Consider the following 16187-nt stretch of genomic DNA (forward strand, 5'->3'; position numbering starts at 1 on the left):
TGGCTGTCAATACCCCCAGAACTGCGCCCTCCTCTCTATCGTCGATAAATTGAATGTGCAATTCATCAGCCCAACTCTAGGAGACAGTATTTCTAATTAAAAAGGAGCTCGTAAATTTGAGATTTTACAGGCCCAGCTCAGCTTGTAAATACACTGTAAATAAGTTGTAGCGAGTGGCTTCATGGGCAGATGAAGGTCCGGGTTTGTGGTTAAACTCCTGTCGATGCCTTCACGGGGCAGCAGGCTGATTGCAATTAATTTGATGTTTGTTTCAATTTTGCGCTCCGTTTTTATCCTCTCTGGGGCCAACACTGTCTTTACACTACCTGTTGTATTCAACTCTGTTCTATTCTGCTGCATATTGCATGCTGCTCTGTATTCTTTTTGAAGCTCGCTGGGTCATATGTGATTGGATTAGCAGTTTGAGAGGACACATTTGTCGGGCCAATTAGAGCACTCCCTGGCACAGATGGAACCCAGAGATCTCCGGGGAGAATGCTGGGTCATATTTGGGTTCTAAAAAAGCATAATGCATACTGTGGAGTCGGCAAAAACAACACACCAGGTGTGTGTATATATTTGCGTGACTATCCCTGCAGGCCTAAATAAGCCTGCTGTAAATAAGAATGCATTCTGAGTCAACACCCCTGGTTAAATATGTTTAAAATTACCATGGGGGGGAGATACTGTTTATTCAAACTTGCACGCACACATTCGGGGGCATGTATTCTTACCTGTTAGAGTGTACTTCGCTTTGTCAAAGTGAAATGAAACCCCAGAGAATCACATCTCAGTGGCAGCTGGACGTCCTAGTCCTGGAGAGGCAGAGAGGAAGAGGAGACAGAGGGGGAGAAAGGGTGGGGGTTATTCAAGCTCAGTGAACTGAAGTCCCTGTCATTGTTCACAATTGAGACAGATAGCCATAATATGTAGTGAATGTGGGGTACAATGTGAATAATGGCCCCCTCCACATAGTGTGAATAGCCATAACCCACTCAAACACAAGAACCAGGCAGTTCACAAGCCACTTCCGCTCGTGACTGCTTGTTTAGTGTTTGTGCGCCCGCGCACGTGTGTGAGCGCTCTGCGTTGTAATGACCTCTTAAGTGTCGGGGTATCAAAGTCTATAATGGTCTGTCTCTGTGCTCGCTGGCAGTTTACAGCTAAAAAGCTCTCTCATGCCATGATAACTGGTTTATATGGGTGGCATTTCGCTGCCAAATGCCAGAGACACTTTTCAGAAGGGGAAATTGTTAGCTCTGTTACTCGAATGCAGAGTGGCAGTTATTCACTGTTAGAATGTCTCTTATATCTTTTTCTATCTGTGCCTTGTCTCCTTTCCCTATCTCCCTCTGCATCTTCCACCGTTTTCCATCACTATGTACTTTTTTCACAATATCCCCCTTTTGTTTCGGAGACACCCTCTCTGTCACCTTTTTTCTTGCTCTCTCCCCAGCTCTCTTTTCACCCCCACCTTCTTCTCTCGAGGGTAAACTTTGCAGCCTCATCTCACCAGGGTCAATCTCAATGTGAGTGCGCGTACTGTATTGTGACTGACATTGGGTGTGGGTTCGTGTGTGCTCCTGTTGCCTTACAACAGTAGTATTTTGTGTGATGGGGCCAAGGAAATGGCATATATCTGTTTGGCCTTGAATTTTCCTTCCACAGTCTTTGTGCCTTGCAAGATTTTCACGGGCACACAAAAACAATTGCATCAACATACTGTAACACACACACACACACACACACACACACCCACACACACACACACACACACACATTCATACAAAGTGTCAGAGCCTGGACCTCTGTGGAGCTCTAAGGCAGGGCTGTGCAGTAATTGGGTCTATTAGCCAGTACAGGAGGCCATGAGCAATATCTGTATGGCTGGGTGGGCAGAGGCTGCAACAAAAAATGGATTCACTGCACTGTCTATGTGTACATGCATGTGTTTGCATGAATTCATGTGTATGTACTCATGTGTACAGTATGTGTGAATTAGTGTATACCCCCAATATCGTATGTATGCACTACAATGCAGGAGAATTGCGAGAGGCAACAGAGCGTTGGAGAGAAATAAGTTAGGTGCTAAGCTCCCCCATACACAACCTTCATTCATGTCTCGCTTGCCTCTCTCAGAACACGGTATACATTATTCACACAGAACTGGTCAACAATGGAGGGATCAATGAATGAGGAATGGAGGAAGAGAGGTGGAAAAAGAAACAGGTTCGGAGGCTCAAGCGAGGTGGCGAAGGAACAAGTTTGTAATAGGAGCAGAACTAGGCGGGGAATGAGATTTTTCATTAGGACTCATTTACGTGAACAAGCGGATAAGGGGAAAGAGAAGATTAAAGATGCAGCCATTGCAAAAGTCCATGCATACATCAGCGGTGCACCATCGCTTTGTTCCATCACCGGAGAGGAATTCTTCATTAAATCCTAATTTGTTCTCTTTTCTGCTGTCAGAAGGCACAGGTCAACAGCTTTCCAGGGAACGGTCTGCTAAGATGCAACTGAATGAAACAAGTGTTTTATTTTGCCTACAGACACACCCGCCGGGTATCAGAAGGAATTACGTTCATATTGGATGATTCCATACTTTGCAATCTTATGTCCAGTGGTATGATTCAGTGCCAATGCAGGAAGTAGTGCACCCTTTAGTGAGGTGGAAAGTAAGGATATTAAGGTTGGGATGAAGATGGGCGTGTACCATGTATTCTTTTAACTGTAATACAATCTTTCCTTAACCTCAACCAAGTATTTTAGTAGCCTATCCCTAGACATACAGTACTGTGGTTGTAATGCACAGATTTTGGAGAAAGAAGGAAGTTTGAAAACAGCGGCACTGAATGTAATCTTGCTGGGCCGTAGCCATGGAGTCAAAACTGTGGGGGCAAATGGGGGTAAAAAATAAAAAAAAAATCATTTCCTACTATAGTACAGCTATCCAATAACTTTAACAACTAAGAATTAAGAACCCTTTAATATCACAAAGAACCATATGACAAACATGTAGCACCATCCACTACACAGAATGGTTCTTTTAGTAGGATATGGTTCCTTCTGGAACCATTCAGACTTTTAAAGAACTACTCAAAAACTATAATGTTTCTTTGTCTGTACAGTATATTATTGGTATTTCTTAGTGGGGTAATTACTGATGTATTTCATATCATAGAACGAAACATGAGAGTTTCTTAGGTTTGTGTGAACCATGGACCTTATTTCAGGCATCTAACCAAAAACCCATTGGCTCCAAGACGAGGGAACTGGGAGTGCCAAAATAACCCCGTAAGCCATCAAAATCCAGCACTTGGTCAGTGAGTTCCGGCATTAGACACTGACAAAAATAGCAGTCCTTGAACACTGGCATGATACGTGGCCATTGGCTGTATAGTTTAACGGCATCTGGTAGCGTCTGGGGGAAACAGGGTGGGACAAGAACAAAAGTTAAGGTGGCGAGTAGCGTGGGCCGGAAGGGTGGCAGTTGGGTCCAACAAACACAGATTATCTCCCAGGAGAGCGGTGTTTGCGTCCTGTAAGATTATAAAGCCAAATCCTGTTCTTTTTTCCTAAACCCAACCACGTGCTTTCGTTGCCTAAACCTAACCATGTGCCCTAGGTGTTGAAGGAAAAACAAGGTCAATTCCCTGTGTTGTACCAGCACTGTGTGTTTATTCTGGAAGAAATAAACTCACAGTGAAAACGAAAGTGGAAGACAATGCATGTAACTGGCAGAACTTGACATGGCGTCCCAGAACGTCAACAACCAACACACCCAGAGTACCTTGCACGTCGTATCTGGACATGGAAAGTCCATGACCAGACATTGATATGTGACAAGGTCGGAGTGAGAATGTGTTGGCTAAAATGCTAACTCATTTCCAGGCTTAAGGACTCATTCCTGCAGCACTCCATACCAGAATCATAATAATAATGGTTTGTTATTCAATTTATGATTATAATCACATTTTCTGATGATTATTTCAGATATTGGTGTGGGGGTGCCTATTGTAGAAGGGCAATTTTTTTAATTCAGTTTTTTCTAAATATATTGGGGGGCATTGGGGGGTGGGGGTCCCCAGTATATATTACAATTACTGCCTTGTAATCTAGCGTTTTGCAGAATCATCCCATATCTTGACATGTTTTTCTGCTGCTGCTGCTGTTGATCACTTTGCTAACCATGTCAACATTTGTATAATGTCTATACTGATATCAACACTTAGCTCCATTTCCAATGAAATCAGCTGCATCTGCATGGGCCAATTACATAATTTCAGGCCTTCTCTACATTTTTCAGCAGCTGTAGTAGCACACTAACACTTTCAGAGCAGGGTTAAGATTTAACACCATTTGAGTGCATTAGAGCAGATAGAGGCAAGATTTTTGATCAAATGAAGGTGAGAGGACTCCTCTGAGAGCAACCAGCAGTGCAGCAAAGATGAGGACAACAGACAGAGAGATTTAGTTGGGAAAATGGTGAATACTTCTATGGCTTTCACCACTGTAAGAGCTAGGGAGGGGCACTGGCTGAGGGGGTTTTGGACAGCGAGTGGTTTAGCCCGACTGAACAATGGATGGACGTGATGAGGAGAAGGAAGTAAGTTTCTGGGCACAATATCATCCTGAGAAGAAGAAAAAAAACATAAAAAATAATTCACATGATAGATGCCGACCATTTTCTCACAGTAAAACAATGGTGTTTTCTATTATGAGAGGCAGTGGCTGTATTGATGTCCCATGTCACCCCCCATTACTCATGCGCCCGCTGTATGTAATTAGGATGACTCCACAGTATGCTTTTATGATGGTTTTTCATGTATAACCCCTTTGTAATTATGCTTCAAACAACGGATTGCGTTCCATAAGACACCAGGAATTGTGTTGATGCCTCTTGGTGGAGATTTATGGCGCTTCCAAATGAAGCAATGGGATAGCTTCTTTTAAAGGGTGGAGTCCCCTATATGCTCATGTTAAAACCACAATTCTCCCCCTGGGCTTCGACAGATTCGATATAAGCGTGAGGAATATGGAGCAATAGTGTAGATGGTCTACCCAGGCGTAAAATTAAAGACCCTTGTCTATGTGCCCCACATAAATCTTTGGAAGAGAGGGAGAGAGAGAGAAAGAGGATGAGGAGGGGAGGTGTATATGATGGAACAAAAAACTGGTTGATTTGTCCGCTGATTGTGAACCGTTGAGCTGTAATCAACTGCACTCAAGCCTGAACATTAATATGTTTCAATACATGGGTGCACACACACCAACATGTATCATTCTACCCATAAACATAGCTTATAGTAATTGCCTGACATGGGTTTTACCCAAAGATTGGTTTTAAAAAATACCAAATATCATTCATCACAGGCTCTACAACACCCAATCCCCCCTCATCTTGATACATGTGATGGATACCGTCTCATCTATCATACATATACCGTCTGAGCGAGAGCCAATCAGGGGGTTCAAAACGCACGTAAGCCCACTGCAGGAGAGCAGGCATACAATTTCTTACATGGTTAGAAAACAGACACGTGGTCCATGTAAGTTATTGCTGCAGGCCCACAGGCCAGAGCGCTGCTCATCTGTCTTGGTGTGACACTATCAGCCTCCCTTGCAAAAACACAGAGGTGGTAAAATGGTTTTATTGCAAAATGTGAAAGATACGTCGGGGGACAAATTGACGGGTGCTGATACATGCCAAAGGGGCACAGCGCTTTTTTATCTCAAACGAGTTGTAACGTCCTCTGCAGAAACTGAACCTCTTATTTCAGAGACACACTGTTGAATGTGTTAAAAGTAACCCGGCGGATTAAGGCTCACACCGAATTATTCACCAGCCAGTCAAAGGGGATTAAACTTTGGGCAGAGTTAGGTGCTGTATTTACACTTGAGACTAGTCAGCTCAAACACAAAACAGCACAAACGATGTAAACATACATTATCAAGCCATTGATCACTACTACATCTGTTAATATCTTTGTTCCATCAAGCATAACCACCTAGTCATCCTCGCCCTCCTTCAGCCTATCACACTGCACCATCAACTAAGCTCCAGATCAATACTCCCTGGCACATATTCTCACTCTCAAAGACTTGGAATGAAAACGCCATTCGATATCAATCAAGATCACAGCTGTGCCACTGAACAGGCACAATAAATGACAATATTATTTTTTAAAAGTTTACCATCAAACGGCCGGCAGTCGCATCAGAGCGCCCCATGTAAGATCTTTCAGGCCGGTTTATGCTGAAAGGAACCAGATGAACAGGGAGTGGAAGATGTATGTAATGCAGTTAAAGTAAAAGCCCAGTAAGCAGGAAATTTAAGAGGGGCCTGGGGATGATGGTATTACAGCAGACGCTGATTGTGGACAATCTGCTGAAGAAGGAAAAGATATGGAAAATATCATTGGATGCAGTATGGTAGATATAAGAGGCGTGCAAACACTTGAGAAGCCGGGGGGGGGGAAGGAGAAAAATTGCAACAAATTAACAATCTGCAAAGAATCTTTTATATGCAACTGTTGTCAGTGGAAGTAAACAGTACAAAGAAACAATGTCATTGCAATCAAACCAGAATTCCCCTTCCATTGTCTCAGTCACTGAAGTCAACCAACCCAGTCCTTTATTTGCAACACTGAAGCAGTCCCTCAAACAATACTGCATTTTTTGAACCCTGCTGCAGTTTCCTCCATTGATAAGAAAGGCAGCGTTACACCAAGGCACTGGGAGATTTATGCCCCCAGCCCTGTGATGACCTCATTGTTCATTGCCCCATAATTCAAATCTGCTCCGCTGTGTTGCATCACATTGTGTATGACTCATTTCCAAGCACCCCATTCTCTAAACAAGCGAGGCCTTCCTCAGCACGCCATAGTCACAAACAACACAGCAAAGAATGTCCCCATCAATACTGTGGCGACTGACTTTAAGACTCGCGTACTGTATGCACGGCCACTCACACACACGCAGCAACACGCTGTTTAAATGGACTGAACTGGGTAGAGGAGAGCAGGGGGGTGAGTGCTATTGTAAATGATTTCCTGTGGAGACCAAAATAATCGCCAGACCTTGGAGTGAGCTTCTTACAATCACTCCGGCCTTGTACGCTGATTCTCGATTCAGCTCCCTAATGGCACTGTGTGTGTCACTAAATATACAGCTGCAGGCAGGCGGTGTCTATGTGTGGCTCTCCGTGAGTGTGTGAGCTCATATATGTGTCCGTCTGAAAACGCGGTGGTAATTGATGTGCACCAGCACCGCACTGATGTGTGTTAAGAGTATCTGTGAGAAGACATGCATGCATGTGTGTGTGTTTTTCTATTGAGTGGTGACAGCTTTGAGTGGGGCGCAGGGAGGTGAAGGGCACAGAGGAGACGTGTGGACAGGAGATGTGTTGACTGAGAGAACAAGTGTATGTTTTTTTCCATGTGAAATAGGGATAACAGCTACTGAGTGAGTGAGGTTTGAAAAGAACAATGAGCTGTGGATGCACTGGCTAACATGAAGGCAGCTGCTTAAACATGTAGTTCAGACAGAGACAAATCGAGTGCTGATAGTGAAGGCCGTTTGCAGAATAGGAGAATAAGCCTGTAGACAAACACAAACGCTGAGACTTTTTTTATTGTATTTCACAGCTTGAGTTGCAAAGTTTACAAGGTTATTGTAAACAGTGTAGAGCGTGATTTAAGTCAAAATTAGACAGACAGGCTAAGATGAGTGGTTTAAGAATCAATAGTGTTACATATGGCCATCTTTCTCCGATTGTTAGCAAGAATAATTGTATAAAAGAATGACTTAAATGTACCCTTTCACAGCCTCCTCACTCCACTCCAAAATGACACAATAATAACCTTCATCTTCACTTTATATAGCCCACGTCAAAACTGTATTACAAGGTGTTTTGCAACCAATAAAGCCACAATAAATAAAAGTCAATGATGACATAAAGCTGGACATGAAATACATTCAGTGGCTACCCGGGAAACAAATTAAAAACTGAGACTGGTCATCTGGTCAAAGCAAAAGCAAATAAAAATCTGTCTTTAAAAAAGCATTATTGTGAGATGTGACATTGATTTTACCCGCCTAAGCCTCTCAGATTGATCACTCTAAGGGAAAGGCAACGAGATGCTGAAGTACAAGCCATCAGTGTTTAGTGTTAACGCTGGGCCATTCATTATATTCAATATTTTGTTCTCTTTGGGATCTTAACGGTAGGAAAGTAGCGAGAAATATAATTCAGGGAAGAGCCAAAGACATCATCACATTGGCACAGTTTTGATGTCCTAATAAATGGCTGGTAGTTTCAGAATTAATTTACACTGATTGATTTCTCAATAAATTTTTTTATCCTGTGTGAGATGGAGCACAACCCGAGGTCCTTAGGCTTCTTTAATTTGGCTGTTACAAAACGCTGATTGGAAAACAGGATGCAATCAACCTTTGAGGAGGTTTTGGGACTTTTCACTTCGTTCAACAGCTTTTCTTTCACAACTTGTAGCTTCATTTTCAGGAGTGCACCATAAGAAAACATATTATCATTATTATCATCAGAAAATGGGGAAAAATTACCATCACAGTTTCCTCACCCAAATACATTCTTTTCACAATCAAATCAGCAGCACTGGAGAGTGGTGGACTACATGTCATTAAACTAGTCGTTTAACTACATTTGCAGTAGCTTGTTGTTAGTTCAACTACACTTCTCTTATAGTGTTTCAAGTAGTAGTATTTTTTTCCCCATTTTTCTTGTGTAGTTAACTACTGAAACAACAAACAGTTTCAATTTCACACAATTTCATGGCCCCCTGATACAATTGCTAGCCAACTGACAAACTGTCTTTAAGAATGGCGCTCTCATTTTTTAAGCTAGGTAGTGGTATCTTGTGAAACTGGACAACCTAAGACATCCATTGGTACCGACCATATTGGCATAGCTTACTGGAAGGGTGGGAAAATAACACTCCAAATTTAGGCTAAATCTTGGTGAGGGAACAACTGGCATGGCCATTTTCAAATGGTTGACCTCTCACCTTAACATATCTAAATAAAAATGGGTTCTATGGGTACCCACGAGTCTTCACTAAACTTGAGAAAGCTTGTCCCCAGTAAATGTTTTGTTCTTTACAATCAATGTACTGTTTCAAATTAATGCTGTACATTTGTTATTTTAAGGAGAAGAACAACCAGCCTATTTGAAGAACTATGGATCGCTTTACACATCTATACACAGGATTGTTGTAGAACTCAAAATGTTAACTGTGCCATCATTTTCTAATGCACATGAGATCATTAGTAACGCTAAATGTAAAATAAGAAACCAAAGTATAGCAATATTCAATTCCTTAACTCTCCATACTGACATAGTTTTCAACCTCAATAGCATGATCAAATTCCTGAAATTCCATTGTGGCTTTTGGTTTTGGGTGTGCCACCCCAGAATTTTCAGTGGCCCCATCTGGCCACCCCAAGGAAGAATTTCTGGGTGCACCACTGGATGGCAGGTGTCTAACTGATGGACATTGTATACAAAACCAAAGCCGACATTCCTTGCTTTTCCCCATGACTGGTAGGGTATTTTATTTTTGTGGTTTATGTACAACATGTACAACCTGTAAACAAGTGGACACTTCCTGTAATAAACTCAACTGAGTGAGGTTTTTTGCTATTATGTGACTTTTTGTATCACATTCTGTTATAATTCATATGACATGTACGTTGTCAATTTGATCATTTTCTACAAAGTTGTTTAAACTGCTGTTTCTAATTAGCTTTACTTATCCAAGCTAGATCTCTCCCAAGGGTGGCTTTGCTGTAGTTCAACTTCTTTCCTTGTAAAGTAATTGGTTGCTTGAAAATCTATGTTTCCCTAACAAATAAGCAGAAGAGGAGCAGCACATTTTCAGAATGCAGATGCTAGGACTAATTAATCACTTATCAAAAAGAATGCTGGTTAATTTTCTATCAATCCACTGATCAATTAATCAACCATCTTTTTTTTACCTATAGGTTTGAACATTGATTCAGAGCCACTGCTGGTTTGGCATCACAGCTTAAGTGATATAATGGTATGATTACCACTTACAGCTAAGCAGTGCAATAAGAGGGATTACAACGTGTATCATTTTCAGCCATACACACAAACAGCCCAGTTAACAGACTGCACAAGCAGTCAGGCCAACAGTGTACATTTCGTCCAATCGGCCCCAAAATGCAGACAGATAATAGGCTGTGGTGGTTCGAGCAGAAAGCCTTCCAACAGTTCCATATTTAGGCAGAGTAAGACATCTATCTCTGGAGGGCTATTCTAGTCGAGGCCGTAGGAGCAATGAGTCAGTGAATGCCCAGAGATCTGACAGCCGGTCGTCTGCCACTGGTTTTCCCCTTTCCTAAGCATATATCTAATCAGGTAGCAAAGTAACTGCGCAGTCCTCTCGCATGGTCTGTAGCTCTAATAGGGTTGAATGATATCGGAGGCGAGCTTCGCACATTAAGAGAGGTGAACTGAGCCCATAGCTCCGGATGATGGTGGAAAAATGCAGAGGGTTATTCTTTGAGGAAAGCAAAGGGTTAGGAGGAAGGATGTGTTAACACATGACCGAGTGCTTTACGTGGATGAGGAAGACGGGCAAGGATCTGGCCTCATTATTTCAATACGGGGAGAGAGATGTCGTCCATGGGCAGGAAAAGGCCTTTGAATTAGGTTAAACTCGGCACACAGAGCAGGGTTGAGACTAGGAATGTGAATCGCCGTTGCATTAGGGGAACAGCGCAGTCAAATTAAACAGCTCTGCTTTCATTGCAACTTAATATTATTATTGCAGCTTTAAGATTTGTTTTGCTTTTCCTCACAGCTTAAACCACAAGAGTGACAATTTATTTATGCAGGATGGTTGGTTGTCTCAGTGAGCACAATAAACACCACCTTCTGTTTATCTACAAGGCTCTCTGACACACAGACCTTTACCTTGCTGTGCATAAATTAACCAAGAAAGGCAACTAGATCCCAGAAAGTGCAAGTTCTTTAGGAAAACGCTTGTTAAAATGGTTCTGGGGAAATCAGCCCTTAGGTTCTATGTGCCCACTAAACAGAATTAATTGCCCAAGAGTTGAAGTTGGACTCTCTAATAACCCTTGACGGTGGAAATAGAGACTTCAGCAACAAGCACTTGCACTTGTTCCAAAACGGATTATATGCCTGTTTGTCTTAATACACAACTGTGTATATGTGTCTGTTATTGTCTGTCTGCTATGGATGATGCTGTCTGCCAAGATATATTTTCATTATCTCGAGGTTTGGACTGTGCACACATGTTTAATTTATATGATCCCTTATTTAAATCACATGCTGCTTCCATTTCAGGGTCAGATATTGTTTTTGGAGCCATCCAAATCCAAAGCAAACACTGTGTTACATTAACAGCTCTAAACAAAGAAAGTCAGGCCCCCGGTCGATCAAGCAGAACAATCCGAATTAGCACAGCCGTACTAATTTGCACCCTGCTTTCTCCCCAACAAGGAGCTTTTTTTTTTCTCCATTCTTGTGCATCATAACAAGTGGAATGAATCAGTGACCCAATTAAGGGAGGACAGATAGACCTACTGTCAGCAGAATGCTTGATTGCTGCTGTTGCACATTATACAGCTTCAGGTGCTTTGACAACATCAGTGCTGCGTGGGTGTCATTGCTTAACGTGACCCAAGATGCTCCTTGACACAACTTGCATTCATGGTGCGATGTCTGACAAACATCCCGCGGCTCTCCGGAGAGGCTACCCGAGCCTGGCGGAAAAGTAAACCAAAAAACATCCACTGCAGCAGATGTACGTTTGGACAGGAAAACACAAATACTATTGAGGTTACATGGTTTCCCTCCACTGTTAAAAACAAATAAACAACTTGTCAGACACCTACAACCACCAACTGCAGAATTTGGACGAGGAAATACTTTTTTTTTCCCTGTTCGATGCTAAATCTTTCTCAAACATTTAAAACAAATTATCAAACTGGCACGGAACTGTAGGATCACTTAGACACAAACAGATGCACTGATGACAGATGACTTAGTGATATTCATCTCATCCACAAACATAATAATCTCCTTGGAGACGGGCCTGTGCTTTAACAGATGCTGCCAAAATGGCAGCCAAGCAAATCTATGTCAAATTACTCCAACACACAAACGTACAGATGACTGCCTACACTGACCATGTTCCCACCTGCTCAGAGGGAGACCTTGGAGAGACTTTTCTTACCTGCAGCACTGACAGATGAGTCAACATTTTGTCAACCACTCCAACCTATAGAGCCTATATGCACCCTTTATGTCACACTGAGAATTGAGCTCTACACACAGTATATTTGCTGATAGCTGTTTGGATGTGGAGAGCAGTGATTCCAAAGGGCCACCCAAGAAGCAGACAGCAAATGACTGATTGAGGGGTGATTGCCAGAATTGTGCATTTATTTGTGAGGCAGGGCACTTGTGATTAATCATATAATTTATCATCAGTATGGAGGCACAAAAAGGGCAATTTCAAAGTGGAGCCTGCTGATTACAAAGAGCTCACTGTATGGTCCCACAGATCTGAAGCAGGGGTTTCAGTTTAGGTCAAGATCCTGCAACCTTCAGTAGTTTCCAGCAGCACATGAAGGTCATCTGCAACCCCTGGACTGCCTCCTCTGTAAATAAGAGCTTTCACTCATGAATCCGCATGATTGACGTATCCTGGGGGTGCACTGGCCTGCCGGATACTCCTTTTCTTCCAGAGTAGCTGGATTTACTCTGGATTTTAGACTGCGGCTGACAAAAGCAGCACACAATAAGCTAACTGCATTCCAATACACTCAAATGACAGCCATATAAAATAGGAGGGGGGGGGGGGGGGGGGGCCTGAGGTGAACACTTAGTCTATCTGTCATCCATCATGCCAAAGCGTGTGATTTGTCATTGCGCCCTGCAGTGAGGCACATCCACGCGGCCACAGAATAATAATTATGTGTACAGCCCGGCCGAGCAGCCGTCACGGGATAATATGATTGCATTGATTATTTGCCGGAGAGGTAATAGGTATCATTGCTTATTACTTCGCCTTAGCGACATCTCGCATCCGAGCGACGCCCATCCAGCCACAAGTCGCCGGACCCTCATCTGTACAAATACGCCAACTATATTACATTTTACCCCCCTTTCGTCCATTAGGGCCAGTTTCCGCGCCCCTTAAGTACAATAATCGCAGGCCACATTCCCATGGGCATCCGTGAGAACCAAAGTCAGCGCTGCCATATAGCTTTCAGAGCAGGTCAGTGACAGACACACACTGGGCGACATATAACCAAGAGGTTTACTGACGTTCACCGAGGATGTCTGCAGGAAAACATCATTCGTGCAGGAATAAAGAGTGGCTCCTTACCGTATCACCAGTCGCAGCGATATAGGCGCATATATACACATCCAGCGCACAGTGGAGTCAGGAATAACCTTTTCTGCGCTCTTGCATGCAGTCCCCACAACGTAGATGTTGGATAGAAATGTATCTTCCCAGTCGATAAATAATTTCACTGATTGGCGCCTCGTCTCCGGCTCTGTGGGTAATTCTTGCTGCCGCAAAAAGAAAGAAAAAAAAACGACGCGGTTAGATGTTACCGAAAGAAGGGATGGAGATAATAAACCAATAGCTGCGTGCTTAGTATCCCGATCAGCGCGCACACAGGAGGAGGTATCGCCGTCCAAAAGCACTAAGTCCAGTGGAGTGCTGGAGGAGGACAGAGGCGTATCTCTCCCTCTATCCGTCTGTCTGTATCCCGTCCTCCCTCCCTCCCTGTCTCTCTCTTTATCTTTCTCGGCTGCCTTTATGTTCTTACTGACTTGTGCCGAAGTCCACAGGCGCAGAGCGCAGCGGATCAGAGGACCGTGGTCAACACACGGAGAGAGAGAGGGGTCAGAAATGACAAACCAATTTGGAGGCGCGGTGGATGCTCGGTTGATCGAGCGCAGCCCGGCGAAAGGAGCGTTGCGTTGCAGGCGGGCGGGGAGCCGAGGGTGGGTGGAGGGGCTGGGGAGAGGAGGGGGTGATGATTCCTGCCTGGGGGATGCAGAGAGAGAAAAGAGGGAGAGATGAAGTGGGGTGTCTGGTGGAAAACGCGGAACTGGATCTGGCTCCTAAATCTCTGGAGCGAGGGCTCCACCTGCCGTGTGAACACACACAGGGGTTCCCAAACTTTCCACGGCAAGGACGTTTTTACAAATTAGACCCTCCGCTGGATGTGACATTGACCCAAGAAGCCCCAACTGAGAGGAGGTTTTTGTTGTTGGACATGAGTTGGTGGATAACTGCATAAATGGGCCTTTGGGTGGGGGCGTAGGTTTCCTTTCAACGCTGGGGGGGGGGGACAAATAATAAACGGAGGGTGCGGTTTGGGGGCCCTCAAGAACATTAAGAACATCAAACACAATTTCTAATTTCTTATGCATTCTGGTGAATTTTGTGCTTTTTCTTTATCAGTTTATGGATGCAATATAATAGTAGTCACTGTTACACTTTCAGCCATAAGGAGGAATAAAAGTAAAATTGTAGTCCTCCTTTGGGCTACTTACTCCTGGATCCCATTAAATGACTGTCGTCCCTGTACTCCAATTTTTGGGTTTAGGGACCCAGAAATGAAACGTTGACTGCAATAATTCAGCATAAAGTGGTTTGTTCAGTGGGGGACTGAGCAAACCTAACAAGATCTACCCTATCAAGGAAATGATAAATTCATAGAAGCAATGCAAATGTTAACTATTGGAATAAAAGGCGAATCAAGCATGAAAAACAGCCTCCTAATTGATAAATGTTGAATTTTACATATGTGTAAATCATAATTAATAAATATAGAAATAAAATAGGCTATCACTGTTGTAGTTGGAAAAAATGTTCTGAAAAAATAACTTGCACCAAGAGATGTTAACTAACAAATGATAGCCTAATGTTTGAGAAAGTATTATTTACACAATAAGAAAACATACATGGCGATGTAAATATAGAAGATACAAATGTGCATCTCAAAAAAAGTAACATTGGGTAAAAATAAATAAATAAAAAATCCCTCTAGCCTACTGATGAGCCTAATGATGCAAAATGTGCAGCTGGGATCAGCAACTTCAACAAATTTTTCACACAGTTTTCTTGAAAGGTTTCCTTTCTCGCTTTGTTAGCATGACAGCAGATATAAGCTAGTAAGGTTCAGGGGCTTATAAATGAATTAAAATGAATTAATGTGTCATTGACATTACATCATCAGGTGCAACATGCACATTAAAGAGGTTGAGTGCCCAAACAAAAGACACAAATGAGAACTAAAGAGTTAATCATACGCAGCGATAAGATTGCATGAGAATAACTGATCTACAGAAAAATAAATAAATATCTTTTTATATTTTAAATTTTGTCTTTTTCTTGACATAAATACACCCCCCCCCATGCTTTCTATATGTGAGCTGTCATTTCTCCACCACTCTTCAACACAAAGTGAGACCCTTGTCTGTAAGCCTAGACAGTGATTCTAATATATATTTGAGCCTATAATATTCAAATATGCTCAAAATGTTCCCACAGTTTGTTGATAGAAAATATAAAGAAAGGAATTTTCTATGCCACAACAGGCAACCATGCACCACCATCCAAAATAATTATTAGCAAATGTAATTATCATTGTAAATAAACCTAATAAATTGCCATCCTTTCTGTTTCTATTACAGTGTTCTGCAGTTCTTTGTATGGTTTGTCCAAGCACTCCAGCAGAAGCAGTTGCTCTACTGCTGTGGGTTCTATCAGTGTCAAATAATGTACTGTCCTCTCTACTTTAATACTTTCAAATGTACTGAAAAGTGTAAAACTAGAATGTAATATGACTGTTGATTGAGTGTTATAGCCTTTGTAGTGTTAGTATGTCATAAAAAAGTTCATAAAAAAAAAGTCAGAGTGTGTGCACTTTTCCTGTGTGGCTGTAAAATGGCACTCAGTCATCAAAACTTTGAGAACCCCTGATGTGAGATTTTTGTTTCAAAAAGCTCTAAAATGATCAGATTAGCTGTTAAGTTTCTAGAAATTTCTCCTGGGCGGATTTTCCCGGGTCGGGCTACAGTCGCGCCCCCCCCCCCCCCCCCCCCCCCACCTCTAATAAGCTGTTTACTC

At 42.7% G+C, this 16187-nt stretch overlaps 1 protein-coding gene across 1 annotated transcript in view; it reads right to left on the bottom strand.

Annotated features, from left to right (window-relative positions):
* Positions 1-14003, bottom strand: part of adgrl3.1 (adhesion G protein-coupled receptor L3.1) — a 174475-nt gene extending 160472 nt beyond the window's left edge. Inside the window, exons 1-2 of the mRNA XM_050044160.1 lie at positions 13425-14003; positions 735-815 (exon numbers count right to left, since the gene is read on the bottom strand). The gene's annotated coding sequence lies outside the window, so the exon portion shown is untranslated. The remainder of the gene's footprint in view (positions 1-734; positions 816-13424) is intronic.
* Positions 14004-16187: the final 2184 nt, after the last annotated feature.

Source organism: Epinephelus moara, chromosome 5 (assembly GCF_006386435.1).
Source record: "Epinephelus moara isolate mb chromosome 5, YSFRI_EMoa_1.0, whole genome shotgun sequence".
NCBI lineage: Eukaryota > Metazoa > Chordata > Actinopteri > Perciformes > Serranidae > Epinephelus > Epinephelus moara.